We start from the raw sequence: 13,525 nt of genomic DNA on the forward strand, positions 1-13,525 counted from the left end.
CCAGTGTCCTAACCAACTACAGTTGTCTATTGCATACAATTGATTACACCACTATTAAAACAAAACTCAACCGAATAGAGTGCTTCAGGAGCAGGACAAAATAAAGACCTACGTGCTGTACAATTAAATTAAATTCCGTTTCACAGCACAAATCGAGGCCACTGACCGGCGTCAGACAAACAGCGAACGAGCCGAATCCAGCCAGTTACGTAAGCACATCCCCTCAATGATCCACTCACGTAGTTCCATTGCTCCTCCCTCAGTGCTCGCGCCAAGGCCAGGAGACAGTGAACCCCCATCCCTGGCAAAAGCGCGAGGCGGAGTTTGAGTTGCGTCATGTGACCCGCGGGCAGCCCCTCCCAACGGTTACTGAGAATTGAGAGATTCTCTTCACTTACTGGTGGGGACCGGGGTAGGTGCTATTAAGATTGTCGTTACGGCGTAACCCGGTGCGGGATTTGTACATGCGAAGAGACAGCGCCTTTTGGGAGAAATGGGGCAGACTGACGACTGGATCAAGCAGGCTCTATTAAACTGCTGAGGACCTAGGATAATCCCCCGTATACACGGTGAAGGGAGGAGTAGGTGCTTGTGGCGGTGTCCCTCCTGTGTCAGCGCTCGGGCTGGAGGCCTAGAAGGAGGAGCTGGAGGTAAGGAAAGCTCAGTCTGTGTTGTTATTATTGAGCATTTCTTTCACTCTATATGTTTGAGCAATATTCTGCTGCACTAAGCGGCAGTCAGCTGGTTAACTGTCAATGTAACTCATAGGGAAGGAATGTAAGAGCTCAGCTCCCTGGTGATCAGCTGATAGGTTGTTCTAGGTATGTGTCCCATCTCTGCTAAATTATAACCCAGTCTCCTTCCTGTGTAGGAAATGTGTGACTCATTGGGTGGAAATTGCTTAGCCTATTATCAACAGGCAGCCAAAGTGTTAATTATTAGGCTCTACTAGGGACTGGGAGTAGATGACTCCATCAAGAAATCTGGCGTCTCCACCTTTTTACACACAGCAATTCCTTCTGCTTATTTACTCAGAGGAGACGTTTAATTAATGGGGGAGGCCGAGACTGTTTATGCGATTGCCCTTTTGCCTTCTCAAGTGTGGTGTAACGCATAGCCTTGCCGTGCTTTGCAAACCTCTTTGGCAGCTACGGCGTTACATCTTTAGTTTGAATCGTAATAACTGTGCAAACGATGGGTGTTTAACCCCCCCTTATTTGTGGGGGATGGGACATTTGGAATTGTGTTGACAAGGACCTTTTGGTTTCTCCTGTATATGGTTGGACTAACAAAAAGCATAATGTAGATCTCTTAAATGTAGGACCCCCCCCCCCACCCATTCATGCATGGTTTTTATTTTTAAGCGGCTATAAACATTAACATATATTTTCAAGAAATCTAGACTGAATCACTAAATCTGAAATGGAAGCACATTAACCCTCTATCACTTATGTCTAATTTATTTTTGTTCTACTTTTAGTGGGTTTTTATGTTAGAACACAATGTTTAGAAAATATAGATTTGTGCTAGGAACAAATAAACACAAGCACTTTGCTTAGTGCTTGCTGTGTTGTGATGAGGCCTGTGATGGGCTGAAGCTCCAGTAATTGACGTCAGGGCTTTGTTCCTTCACTTCAGGCCAGTGTGTATGTCTGTACCTTTCTGATAGGGACAGTAGTAGTGACAAGTGCAAATTCATGCATTTTAATATCTTATTTTGCCTACATATTCTTCATTTATCAAAATTCCCTATTTTTTTTCCCTTTTATCGGGTATCCGTTTAAAAAAAAAAAAAAAAGCCTGCTAGGATTTGAGATTGGCCAGTTTGTGTCAGTGCATCAAGAAGGTAAAATAGACAATTATTTTCTCTTCAGTTTCTTTACTGTTGTAATCTTAGAGTTGAAAACATTTAATAAATACACAATAAATGGTAAGATGTATTAAAATAATGTATTTGCCAGTATAATTTCTTAAAATACTATTAGTTGTTAAAATATGAAATAAATAAGCGTAAAGTTTTAGCCTCCATAAATAATAGGTGCCACCATGTTGTAACCTAGGTTTAAAAGCCTATGTTATCTCCACTGCTGAGGTAACTGCTGAGCTACTAACAAGTTTCTACATAAACAATTTCCACGTATTTAGTATTTTTGTAAGCGCGTTGATGTTCATTTGTTTGAAATAAGTTTAGAGCATTTGTTTATAAATATATCCCTGTCAGAACTATTAAAATATTTACAGACAATGGTACAATTTTTAAGAATGTATTACTGTTTTTAAATTTTATGATAAGAATCCAAAACGCAGACCAACCAAAAGTGCTGTTTATTATGCATTCACTAATCTAGAATAGAGTTCAGTCTCACATTGGGCAAGTATTCTGGTTGGCAGCTTCAGCTTGCTAATATGTCACACTGTAGTATTATTCATAGTATTATAGTGAGCAGTGATTTATGTCAGATCTTTTGAACACTGATGTATCTGTTTGGGTTTAGTTTTAATCTTGTTGTGATGAAAGAGCATTTATCCTATAAAAATTATGTGTACCATTACCACATGGTGAAAATAGTTGATTTCCTCCCCATTATCAATATAAGACTTTTTTTTTTTTTTTTTTTTTTTTTTTTTTATATTACTTTTGGTTCAAAAATATTTAGATTGTGTTTGGCTTTAATAAGTGAGTGTAGTCATTTGAAGTTAGTTGTGATAATTCACTGTCATCTTTAGCCTGTAAGCTTGCTAGCAGGACCCAGATAATCTCTTTAACCTTGTAAAGTACCTTGGATAAAGATAACTATAAATTGATCAGGGTTTTTCAACCAGAATGTTGGAACATTTTATTGTATCACCACTGATTGTCACAGGACACAAGATTGAAGACTTTTGTGTGAGAGGTAGGTTATCTGCAAGGCAGAGGTTGACAAATTATTTTCAAACATACCAGCTACCCACTTTTCTAGGAGGCAGATATGTTTTTCTATATGGATATAACTAGAACAATCCAAAAAGTTCTCTTGGTATTTTTATTTGAAAAGGAATGTAAGCTTAGGAGCCGGCCAATTGTTTGGTTCAGAACATGGGCAGCGCTTGTTTATTGGTGGCTAAATGTAACCACCAATCAGCAAGTGTAACCCAGGGTTCTGAACCAAACATGGGCCGGTTTCAAAGCTTAGATTCCAGCTTGGTCAAATAAAGAGAATGAAGAGAATTTGATAATAGGAATAAATCAGAAAGTTGCTTAAAATTGCATGCTCTATCTCAGGGGTCGCCAACCTTTCGGACCTAAGGGACCACCAAACTCACAATTTTATATATATATATATTCGGTTATTTGTAGAGCGCTAACAGATTCCACAGCGCTATAAACAAAGGGGGGAGTACAACAAAACAATTATAGGGATCAAATGGGTAGAGGTCCCTGCCAAGAGTTGCACTGTTGTAGTCGGCTCTTAAGAAGGTGATCTACAAACAGCTGGACTTTTAGGCTTACATGCTAAGGGGGTTCAGGGGATAGCAATGGAGGAGAGGAACTGGTATTAGGAAAGGTTAGTGTAGGTTGTATGCATCCCTGAACCGTAGAGTCTTTAGGGAGCGCTTGAAGCTTTTAAAACTAGAAGAGAGTCTTGTGGAGCGAGGCAGAGAGTTCCACAAGATGGGAGCCAGTCTGGAGAAGTCCTGTAAACGGGAGTGTGACGAGAGGAGGAGAGTAGGAGGTCATGAGTAGAGCGAAGGGGACGGGAGGGAGAGTATCTGGAGACAAGGTCTGAGATGTAGGGGGGAGCAGTGCAGTTGAGGGCTTTGTATGTCAGAGTGAGAGTTTTGTGTTTGATCCTAGAGGCAAGAGGAAGCCAGTGAAGGGATTGGCAGAGAGGTGCAGCAGATGAACGACGTGTAAGGAAGATGAGTCTGGCAGAGGCATTCATTATGGATTGTAAAGGAGCTAGGCGGCAGGTGGGGAGACCAGAGAGGACAGAGTTGCAGTAATCAAGGCGGGAAAGAATGAGAGAGTGGATTAAAATCTTAGTTGTGTCTTGTGTAAGGAAGTGTCTAATTTTAGAGATGTTTTTAAGGTGGAAGCGGCAGGCTTTAGCCAAGGACTGAATGTGAGGAGTTAAGGAAAGATCTGAGTCAAATGTGACCCCGAGACATCGGGCATGCGGGGTAGGGGTAAAGATGGAGTTGTCGACAGTTATAGAGATATTGGGGGGGAGATTTTGGAAGAAGGGGGGAAAATGAGGAGCTCAGTTTTGGAGAGATTTAGTTTGAGGTAGTGAGAGGACATCCAGTTAGAGATGTGAGAAAGACAGTTAGTGACACGGGTTAGCAAGGAAGGAGATAGGTCTGGTGCAGATAAGTAGATTTGGGTGTCATCGGCATACAAATGATATTGGAAACCGTGGGACTTAATTAGGGAACCTAGTGATGACGTATAGATTGAGAAGAGAAGGGAACCGAGGACAGAGCCTTGCGGTACTCCGACAGAAAGTGGTGACGGGGCAGAGGAGGCCCCAGAGAAGGCTACACTGAAGGTACGGTTTGATAGGTAGGAAGAGAGCCACGAAAGGGCTGTGTCACAGATGCCGAAGGATTGGAGGGTTTAGAGCAAAAGAGGGTGGTCAACAGTGTCAAAGGCTGCGGACAGATCAAGGAGGATAAGCAGAGAGAAGTGGCCTTTTGATTTAGCTGTAAGTAGGTCGTTGGTGACCTTAATAGCTGTCTCTGTGGAGTGATGGGGTCGAAATCCAGATTGCAGCGGGTCTAGAAGGGAGTTTAACGTAAGGAAATGGGATAGGCGTGCATATACTAGTTTTTCGAGAAGCTTTGAAGCAAGAGGGAGGAGGGAAAAAGGGCGGTAGTTGGATGGGGAGGTAGGATCAAGGGAAGGTTTTTTTGAGGATAGATGTGACCAGTGCATGTTTCATCGATGAGGGAAATGTACCAGTGCTGAGGGAGAGGTTTAAAATGTGTCTTAGTATAGGGGTAAGGGTAGCAGAGAAGGAGGGGAGTAGCTGTGAGGGGATAGGGTCAAGGGGACAGGTAGTGAGGTGAGAGCGCAGTATAAGTGCCGAAACTTCTTCCTCAGTAACAGGGGAGAATGAACTAAGTTTCAGGTTATGAGGGTTGTGTTTGAGTGAGAGCATTTGAGGGGGGGGGGGGGGAGAGAATGGAATTATGTTGAGAGCTGATTTCATGTCTGATGGAGTCAATTTTGTTAAAGGGACATTATACACTCATTTTTTCTTTGCATAAATGTTTTGTAGATGACCTATTTATATAGCCAATAAAGTTTTTATTTTAAATGTATAGTTTTGCTTATTTTTAAATAACATTGCTCTGATTTTCAGACTCCTAACCAAGCCCCAAAGTTTTATGAGAATACTGTCAGCTACCTATTACAGCTTGCTCCTGTTTGTGTAAAGGGTCTTTTCATATGCAAAAGGGGGAGGGGGGAGTGTCTATATTTCCCACTTGCAGTGGGCTTTCCAGCTACCTTTTCAACAGAACTAAACTGAAAGCTTCTAAGTAAGTTTTATACTGGATTTTTATATCAGTATCTGTGCATCGTATTCTTTATAGTAGTGTCTATTACATGCAGTTATATGAAAATGAGTGTATACTGTCCCTTTAATGAAGTGACTGGCAAAGTCTTGAGCTGACAGAGAAGTTGTATTAGGAAGTGGGGGAGGGTGGAGGAGAGTAATGAAAGTGGAGAACAGACATTTTTGAAGAAAGATTAGAGATAAGAGTAGAGAAGTAGTGTTGCTTGTGGAGATTAAGGGCAGAGTAGTAAGAGTTCAAGAATTTGTAATGAAGAAAATCAGCTGAACTCCGTGATTTTCTCCAATGCCGTTCAGCAGTACGGGAACATCTGCGTAGGTACCATGTCAGAGGAGTATGCCAGGGCTGGGATGAGTGTGTGATTTCCGACCAGTGGTAAGAGCGGCGAGATTGTCAAGGACGGATATAAGGGTGGAATTATAGTGGCAGATTGTTCAGGGCAGGAAAAGGAGGAGGAGGATGAGAGGAGCGGTTTAAGGGAATTAGCAAGTTGTTGCTGATCTAAAGACATAATGCTTCTGTGAAGTTTGGTGTGAGGAGTAGAAGGTGGGAGAGTTGTAGGAAGGGATGATATGTTGCAAGTAAGGAGATGGTGGTCAGAAAGAGGAAAAGGGGAGTTTGAGAGAGTGCATCGATAGCTAAAGATCAGGTCAAGAGAGTGACCGTCTTTGTGAGTGGGAGAATCAGTCCATTGTGACAGACCGAAAGAGGAAGTGAGTTGCAGAAGTTGTTTAGCAGATGAGGCAGTGGGATTGTTAAGGGGGATGTTGAAGTCGCCAAGAATGAGGGCAGGGGTGTCTGAGGAAAGGAAGTAGGGTAGCCAGGCAGCCAAGTGATCTAGAAATTGAGTTGAGGAGCCAGGGGGTCGGTATATGACTGCAACACATACAGAGAGAGGGGAGAATAAGCAAATCATGTGGGTTTCGAATGAGGGAAAAGTGAGGGAAGAGAGAGGTGCAACGAGAGGAAAGTTAAATACCTACACCACCTCCTTCTCTTTGTCTCTCTCTGTCTCTCTGTTTGTGTCTCTCTCTGTGTGTGTCTCTCTCTCTGTCTCTCTCGCTCTCTGTCGCTCTCGCTCTCCCCAATAATTTCTTTTGTGATTCAGATAGAGCATGCAACTTTCTAATTGACTCCTTTTATCAATTTTTCTTCCTTCTCTTGCTATCTTTATATGAAAAAGAAGGCATCTAAGCTTTTTTTTCTTGGTTCAGCAACTCTGGACAGCAGTTTTTAATTGGTGGATGAATTTATTCACCAATCAGCAAGGACATCCTAGTTTGTTCACCAAAAATGAGCCGGCATCTAAACTTACATTCTTGCATTTCAAATAAAGATACCAAGAGAATAAAGAACATTTGATAATAGGAGTAAATTAGAAAGTTGCTTAAAATTTCATGCTCTATCTGGATCACAAAAGAAAAAAAATAGGTTCAGTGTTCCTTTAACTGAATGACAGTACTGAGAGAATACCTCCAAATGACAGATTAAGGGTGAGTGCCAACTTTTGAGCTGGAAACAGAGAGGCAGAAAGTGGGGAAAAAATAATTATGTTTAAAAGGACCACAAGACTTCCAAGTTACCTCCCACAGGTAGGAATTATTCAAAACTACTTATGATCATGGACAGACATTGGAGTCATAAAATAAGTTTATATCAGAAAACTCTCAATATGGATGTGAGCTAACCACAACTGATGTTACTGGCAATTAATAGAATACTGGTGGGATATGGCTGATCTGCTGGATGGCAAATACTGCAATTCAGGTGGAGTGGCTTTGTGGGAAATTATTAGAATGAAAAATAATTAATATTTAATTGAAAAAAAAAAAGATGGAGGGGAAGAAGAATAAACAGTGATGTAAGTCCATCTGAAGGAATTAGGAAAACTACTACAAAGAGTAGTAGGCTTTAATTCCACTATTTCAAGCCAAGACTATACCAACCTCTGCTGGCTTTAGAATGGAAGTACTACGCAACCTGTGTAGGGAGATTGTAATTTAACTTCTCCAACGGTTTTCACTGATGTCCAGCCAGGCACTGTAGAGAGTTGCGGCACAATGGGAGTGACACTATTAGAGGAGACTAATTCCTGCTTGATGGTGTCAAGGACCACCAACATCTTCTCGTGGACCACCAGTTTTCAAAGCTGTCCTCAGGCCACATTTTGAGGATATCTGAACTGGAGCACATATGAAATAATTAGTAAACATACGGCTAGATTACGAGTTTTGCAGTATTGAGTGAAAAAGCAGCGTTAAAGGGACAGTCTACCATAGAATTATTATTGTTTTAAAAGATAGATAATCACATTATTACCCATTCCCCAGTTTCGCATAACAAACACAGTTATATTAATATACTTTTTACCTCTTTGATTACCTTGTATCTAGGAACCTTCTTCCAGCCCCCTGATCACGTGACTGTGACTGTTTATTATCTATTGTCTTAAATTTAGCATTGTTTTGTGCTAAATCTTAAATAACCTCCTGTTCCTGAACACAATGTTATCTATATGGCCCACATGTACTTTCTGTCTCTTTCTGTTGAAAAGAGATTTAAAAAGCATGTGATAAGAGACAGCCCTCAAAGGCTTAGAAATTAGCATATGAGCCTACCTATGTTTAGTTTAAACTAAGAATACCAAGAGAAAAAAGCAAATTTGATGATAAAAGTAAATTGGAAAGTTGATTAAAATTAAGTCCTATCTGAGTAATGAAAGTTTAAAGGGACATAATACTCATATGCTAAATCACTTGAAACTGATGCAGTATAACTGTAAAGAGCTGACCGGAAAATATCACCTGAGCATCTCTATGTAAAAAAAGAAGATATTTAACCTCACAATCTCCTCAGCTCAGCAGAATAAGTTATGTGTAAAAAGTTATACTCTGTTGCTCCCAGCTGCAGGTAAAAAGAAAAAAAAAATTAAGAAATGAACCGCAGCCAATCAGCATCAGCAGTGCTGAGGTCATGAACTCTTTTACTGTGATCTCATGAGATTTGACTTAACTCTTATGAAATTTCATTTAAACTTCCCTAATCTGAATAGGGAAATAACATGAGTGCACAAGGCTCATCCTTTCAGCTGTCCCGGGACAGACATACTAATATGCTGCTTAGAAATCCTTTACAATGGGATGTGGCTACTGAGGAACTTTTGAGGTAAAATATCTTTCTTTTTTACATAGAGATGTTCAGGTGGTATTTTCTAGTCAGCTTTTTAACCCCTTAACGACACGCGTCGTACAGGGTACGTCTTGCACAAACTGGTCTTTAAAGACCAGCGACGTACAACGTTGGGGTTGAAAGCGGCTGGAAGCGATCCTGATCGCTTCCAGCCGCTTTCCGGTTATTGCAGTGATGCCTCGATATGGAGGCATCACTGCAATAACATTTTGCCCCATCAAATGCATAGAGAGCCACTCTGTGGCCCTCTCCGCAACGGACATCGATGGCCGCAATCGTTGGTGGGTGGGAGCCGACATGGGAGGCGGGTGGGCGGCCATCGATGGATTGCAGAGGTGGGCGGGATCGCTGGGGGGGGGGGGGCGCACGTGCACGGGGAAGGCGGGCGGGCGTGTGCACGGGGAGGGAGCGGGTGGGAACCATTACACTATGGAACATAGTTAGTTTACATTTAGAGGGAATAAAACCATAAATCACAATAATCAAAGTGATCTGGGAAGGGGTTTAGTCTTGGGGGGGGGAGCTACACTACAGAAAAGTGGGGAAAAAAATAAAAAAAATATATTTTTTTGTAAACTGGGTACTGGCAGACAGCTGCCAGTACCCAAGATGGCTCCCAATAATGTAGAGGGGGAGGGTTAGAGAGCTGTTTGGGGGGGGGGGGGATCAGGGAGGTTTGGGGCTAAGGGGGACCCTACACAGCAGCATATATAAATATTCAAAAATAAAATAAAATAAAAAAAAAAAGATACATTTTATTTTAGTACTGGCAGACTTTCTGCCAGTACTTAAGATGGCGGGGACAATTGTAGGGGAGGGAAGAGAGCTGTTTGGGAGGGATCAGGGGGTCTGATGTGTTAGGTGGGAGGCTGATCTCTACACTAAAGCTAAAATTAACCCTGCAGGCTCCCTACAAGATCCCTAATTAACCCCTTCACTGCTAGACATAATACACGTGTGATGTGCAGCGGCATTTAGCAGCCTTCTAATTACCAAAAAGCATCGCCAAAGCCATATATGTCTGCTATTTCTGAACAAAGGGGATCCCAGAGAAGCATTTACAACCATTTGTGCCATAATTGCACGAGCTGTTTGTAAATAATTTCAGTGAGAAACCTAAAATTGCGAAAAAATTACGTTTTTTTTTAAATTTGATCGCATTTGGCGCTGAAATGGTGGCATTAAATATACCAAAATGGGCCTAGATCAATACTTTGGGTTGTCTACTACACTACACTAAAGCTAAAATTAACTCTACAAGCTCCATGCATGCTCCCTTATTAACCCCTTCACTGCCGGGCATAAAACACATGTGGTGTGCAGTGGCATTTAGCAGCCTTCTAATTACCAAAAAGCAAAGCCATATAAGTCTGCTATTTCTGAACAAAGGGGATCCCAGAGAAGCATTTACAACCATTTATGCCATAATTGCACAAGCTGTTTGTAAATAATTTATGTGAGAAACCTAAAGTTTGTGAAAAAGTGAACAATTTCTTTTATTTGATCGCATTTGGCGGTGAAATGGTGGCATGAAATATACCAAAATGGGCCTAGATCAATACTTTGGAATGTCTTCTAAAAAAAAAATATATACATGTCAAGGGATATTCAGGTATTCCTGACAGATATCAGGGTTCCAATGTAACTAGCGCTCATTTTGAAAAAAAGTGGTTTTGAAATAGCAAAGTGCTACTTGTATTTATTTCCCTATAACTTGCAAAAAAAGCAAAGAACATGTAAACATTGGGTATTTCTAAACTCAGGACAAAATTTAGAAACTATTTAGCATGGTTGTTTGTTGGTGGTTGTAGATGTGTAACAGATTTTGGGGGTCAAAGTTAGAAAAAGTGTTTTTCTTCCATTTTTTTCCTCATATTTTATAATATTTTTTATAGTAAATTATAAGATATGATGAAAAGAATGGTATCTTTAGAAAGTCCATTTAGTGGCGAGAAAAACGGTATATAATATGTGTGGGTACAGTAAATGAGGAAGAGGAAAATTACAGCTAAACACAAACACCGCAGAAATGTAAAAATAGCCCTGGTCCTTAAGGGAAAGAAATTGAAAAATGGCCTTGGTCCTTAAGGGGTTAAAGCTATGCTGCATCACTTTCAAGTGTTTAAACATTTGGGTATTATTGCCCTTTAATTTATACTAGACTGTCCCTTTAAGGCTCTTTTTCACTACCGCTGGTATTGCGAGTTTTGCAGGTTTAGAGGCACCGCACACTTTTTTTGGCCGTAACGCAATGTAACTACCGCAGCTTTTAAAAAGTAATTTTTCAATGGGACTTCCTTTGCGCCGGTATTAAGAGTTTGCCTGTCCGGCCTAAAACTACAAGATCCATACCGTAAACTGAAAGTCAGTAGTTATGAGTTTTGCGCTACAAAACTGTACCATAAAACTCCTAACTAAAGTGCTAAAAAGTACACGAACACACATAAACTACCTATTAACCCCTAAACCGAAGCCCTCATGCATCGCAAACAATAAAATAATTAACCCCTAATCTGCCGCTCCCGACATCGCTGCCACTAGAATAAACATATTAACCCCTAAATCGCTGCACTCCCGCATCATAAACACTAGTTAAATATTAACCCCTAATCTGCCGCCCCTAACATCTCTGCCACTATACTAAAGTTATTAACCCCTAAATCTAATCCTAACACTAACTTTAATGTAATTAAAATAAATCTGAATAAAATCTACTGTTAATTAAATAATTCCTATTTAAAACTACTTACCTGTAAAATAAACCTTAAGCTAGCTACAATATAAATAATAGTTACATTGTATCTAGCTTAGGTTTTATTTTTATTTCACAGCTAAGTTTGTATTTATTTTAACTAGGTAGACTAGTTAGTAAATAGTTATTAACTATTTAATAACTACCTAGCTCAAATAAATACAAATTTACCTGTAAAATAAAACCTAACCTGAGTTAGACTAACACCTAACCTTACACTACAATTAAATAAATTACATTAATTAAATACAATTAACTAAATTACAAAAAAACAACAACCCTAAATTACACAAAATAAAAAAGAAATTCTCAAATATTTAAACTAATTACACCTAATCTAATAGCCCTATCAAACTAAAAAAAGTCCCCCTAAAGTAAAAAAACCTAGCCTAAACTACCAATAGCCCTTAATAGGGCCTTTCGCAGGGCATGCCCCAATGAAATCTGCTCTTTTACCTTTAAAAATAAAACACCCCAACAGTAAAATCCACACAACAACCCCCCCAAATAAAATCCTAACTAAAAAAACCTAAGCTCCCACATTATACTTATTAACCCCTAATCTGCTGCCCCCAACATCGCCGACACCTACATAATGTTATTAACCCCTAATCTCTTGCCCCAATGTCGCCGCAACCTACCTACACTTATTAACCCCTAATCTGCCGCCCCAACGTCGCCGCCACTATACTAAATGTATTAACCCCTAAACCCCACTAACTTTAATGTAATTAAAATAAATCTAAATAAAACCTACTATTAATAATTAAATAATTCCTATTTAAAACTAAATACTTACCTGTAAAATAAACCCTAAGCTAGCTACAATATAACTAATAGTTACATTGTATCTATCTTAGGTTTTATTTCACAGGTAAGTTTGTATTTATTTTAACTAGGTAGAATAGTTACTAAATAGTTATTAACTATTTACTAACTACCTAGCTAAAATAAATACACATTTACCTGTAAAATAAAACCTAACCTGTCTTACACTAACACCTAACATTACACTACAATCAAATCAATTACATTACTTAAATACAATTGACTAAATTACAAAAACCCCCACTAAATTACACGAAATAAAAAAGAAATGATCAGATATTTAAACTAATTACACATAATCTAATAGCCCTATCAAAATAAAAAAGCCCCCCCCCCCCAATAAAAAAAAAACCCCTAGCCTACACTAAACTACCAATAGCCCTTAAAAGGGCCTTTTGCGGGGCATTGCCTCAAAGAAATCAGCTCTTTTACCTGTAAAAAAAATACAAACAACCCCCCAACAGCAAAACCCACCACCCACACAGCCAACCCCCAAATAAAATCCTAACTAAAAAAAACCTAAGCTCCCCATTGCTCTGGAAAGGGCATTTAGCTCTTTTTCCGCCCAAACCCTAAGCTAAAAAGAAAACCCACCCAATAAACCCTTAAAAAATAGCTAACACTAACCCCTGAAGATCCACTTAGTTTTTGAAGACCCGACATCCATCCTCAACGAATCCGGGAGAAGTCTTCATCCAAGCGGCAAGAAGTGCTTCAGATGGGCAGAAGTCTTCATCCAGACGGCATCTTCTATCTTCATCCATCCGGCGCGGAGCATCCTCTTCTTTCCACAGCTAACGTCAAATGAAGGTTCCTTTAAGTGACGTCATCCAAGACGGCGTCCCTTGAATTCCGATTGGCTGATAGAATTCTATCAGCCAATCGGAATTAAAAGTGAAAAAATCCTATTGGCTGATACAATCAGCCAATAGGATTGAGCTCACATTCTTTTGGCTGATTGGAACTGATTTCTTTGGGGCAATGCCCTGCAAAAGGCACTTTTAAGGGCTATTAGCAGTTTAGTTTAGGCTAGGTTTTTTTTTTAATGTTAGGGGGGATTTTTTATTTTGATAGGGCTATTAGATTAGGTGTAATTAGTTTAAATGTTTGATAATTTTTTTTTATTTTGTGTAATTTAGGGTTTGTTTTTCTTGGTAATTTAGTTAATTGCATTTAATAAATGTAATTTATTTAATT

At 39.7% G+C, this 13,525-nt stretch overlaps 1 protein-coding gene across 2 annotated transcripts in view; it reads left to right on the top strand.

Annotated features, from left to right (window-relative positions):
* The first annotated feature begins 287 nt into the window (after positions 1-287).
* The window catches only part of AFF4 (ALF transcription elongation factor 4), a 433,430-nt gene continuing 420,192 nt past the window's right edge, over positions 288-13,525 (top strand). For both annotated transcript variants that reach the window (XM_053717172.1, XM_053717174.1), the window contains exon 1: positions 288-650. The gene's annotated coding sequence lies outside the window, so the exon portion shown is untranslated. The remainder of the gene's footprint in view (positions 651-13,525) is intronic.

This window comes from Bombina bombina, chromosome 6, assembly GCF_027579735.1.
Source record: "Bombina bombina isolate aBomBom1 chromosome 6, aBomBom1.pri, whole genome shotgun sequence".
Lineage (NCBI taxonomy): Eukaryota > Metazoa > Chordata > Amphibia > Anura > Bombinatoridae > Bombina > Bombina bombina.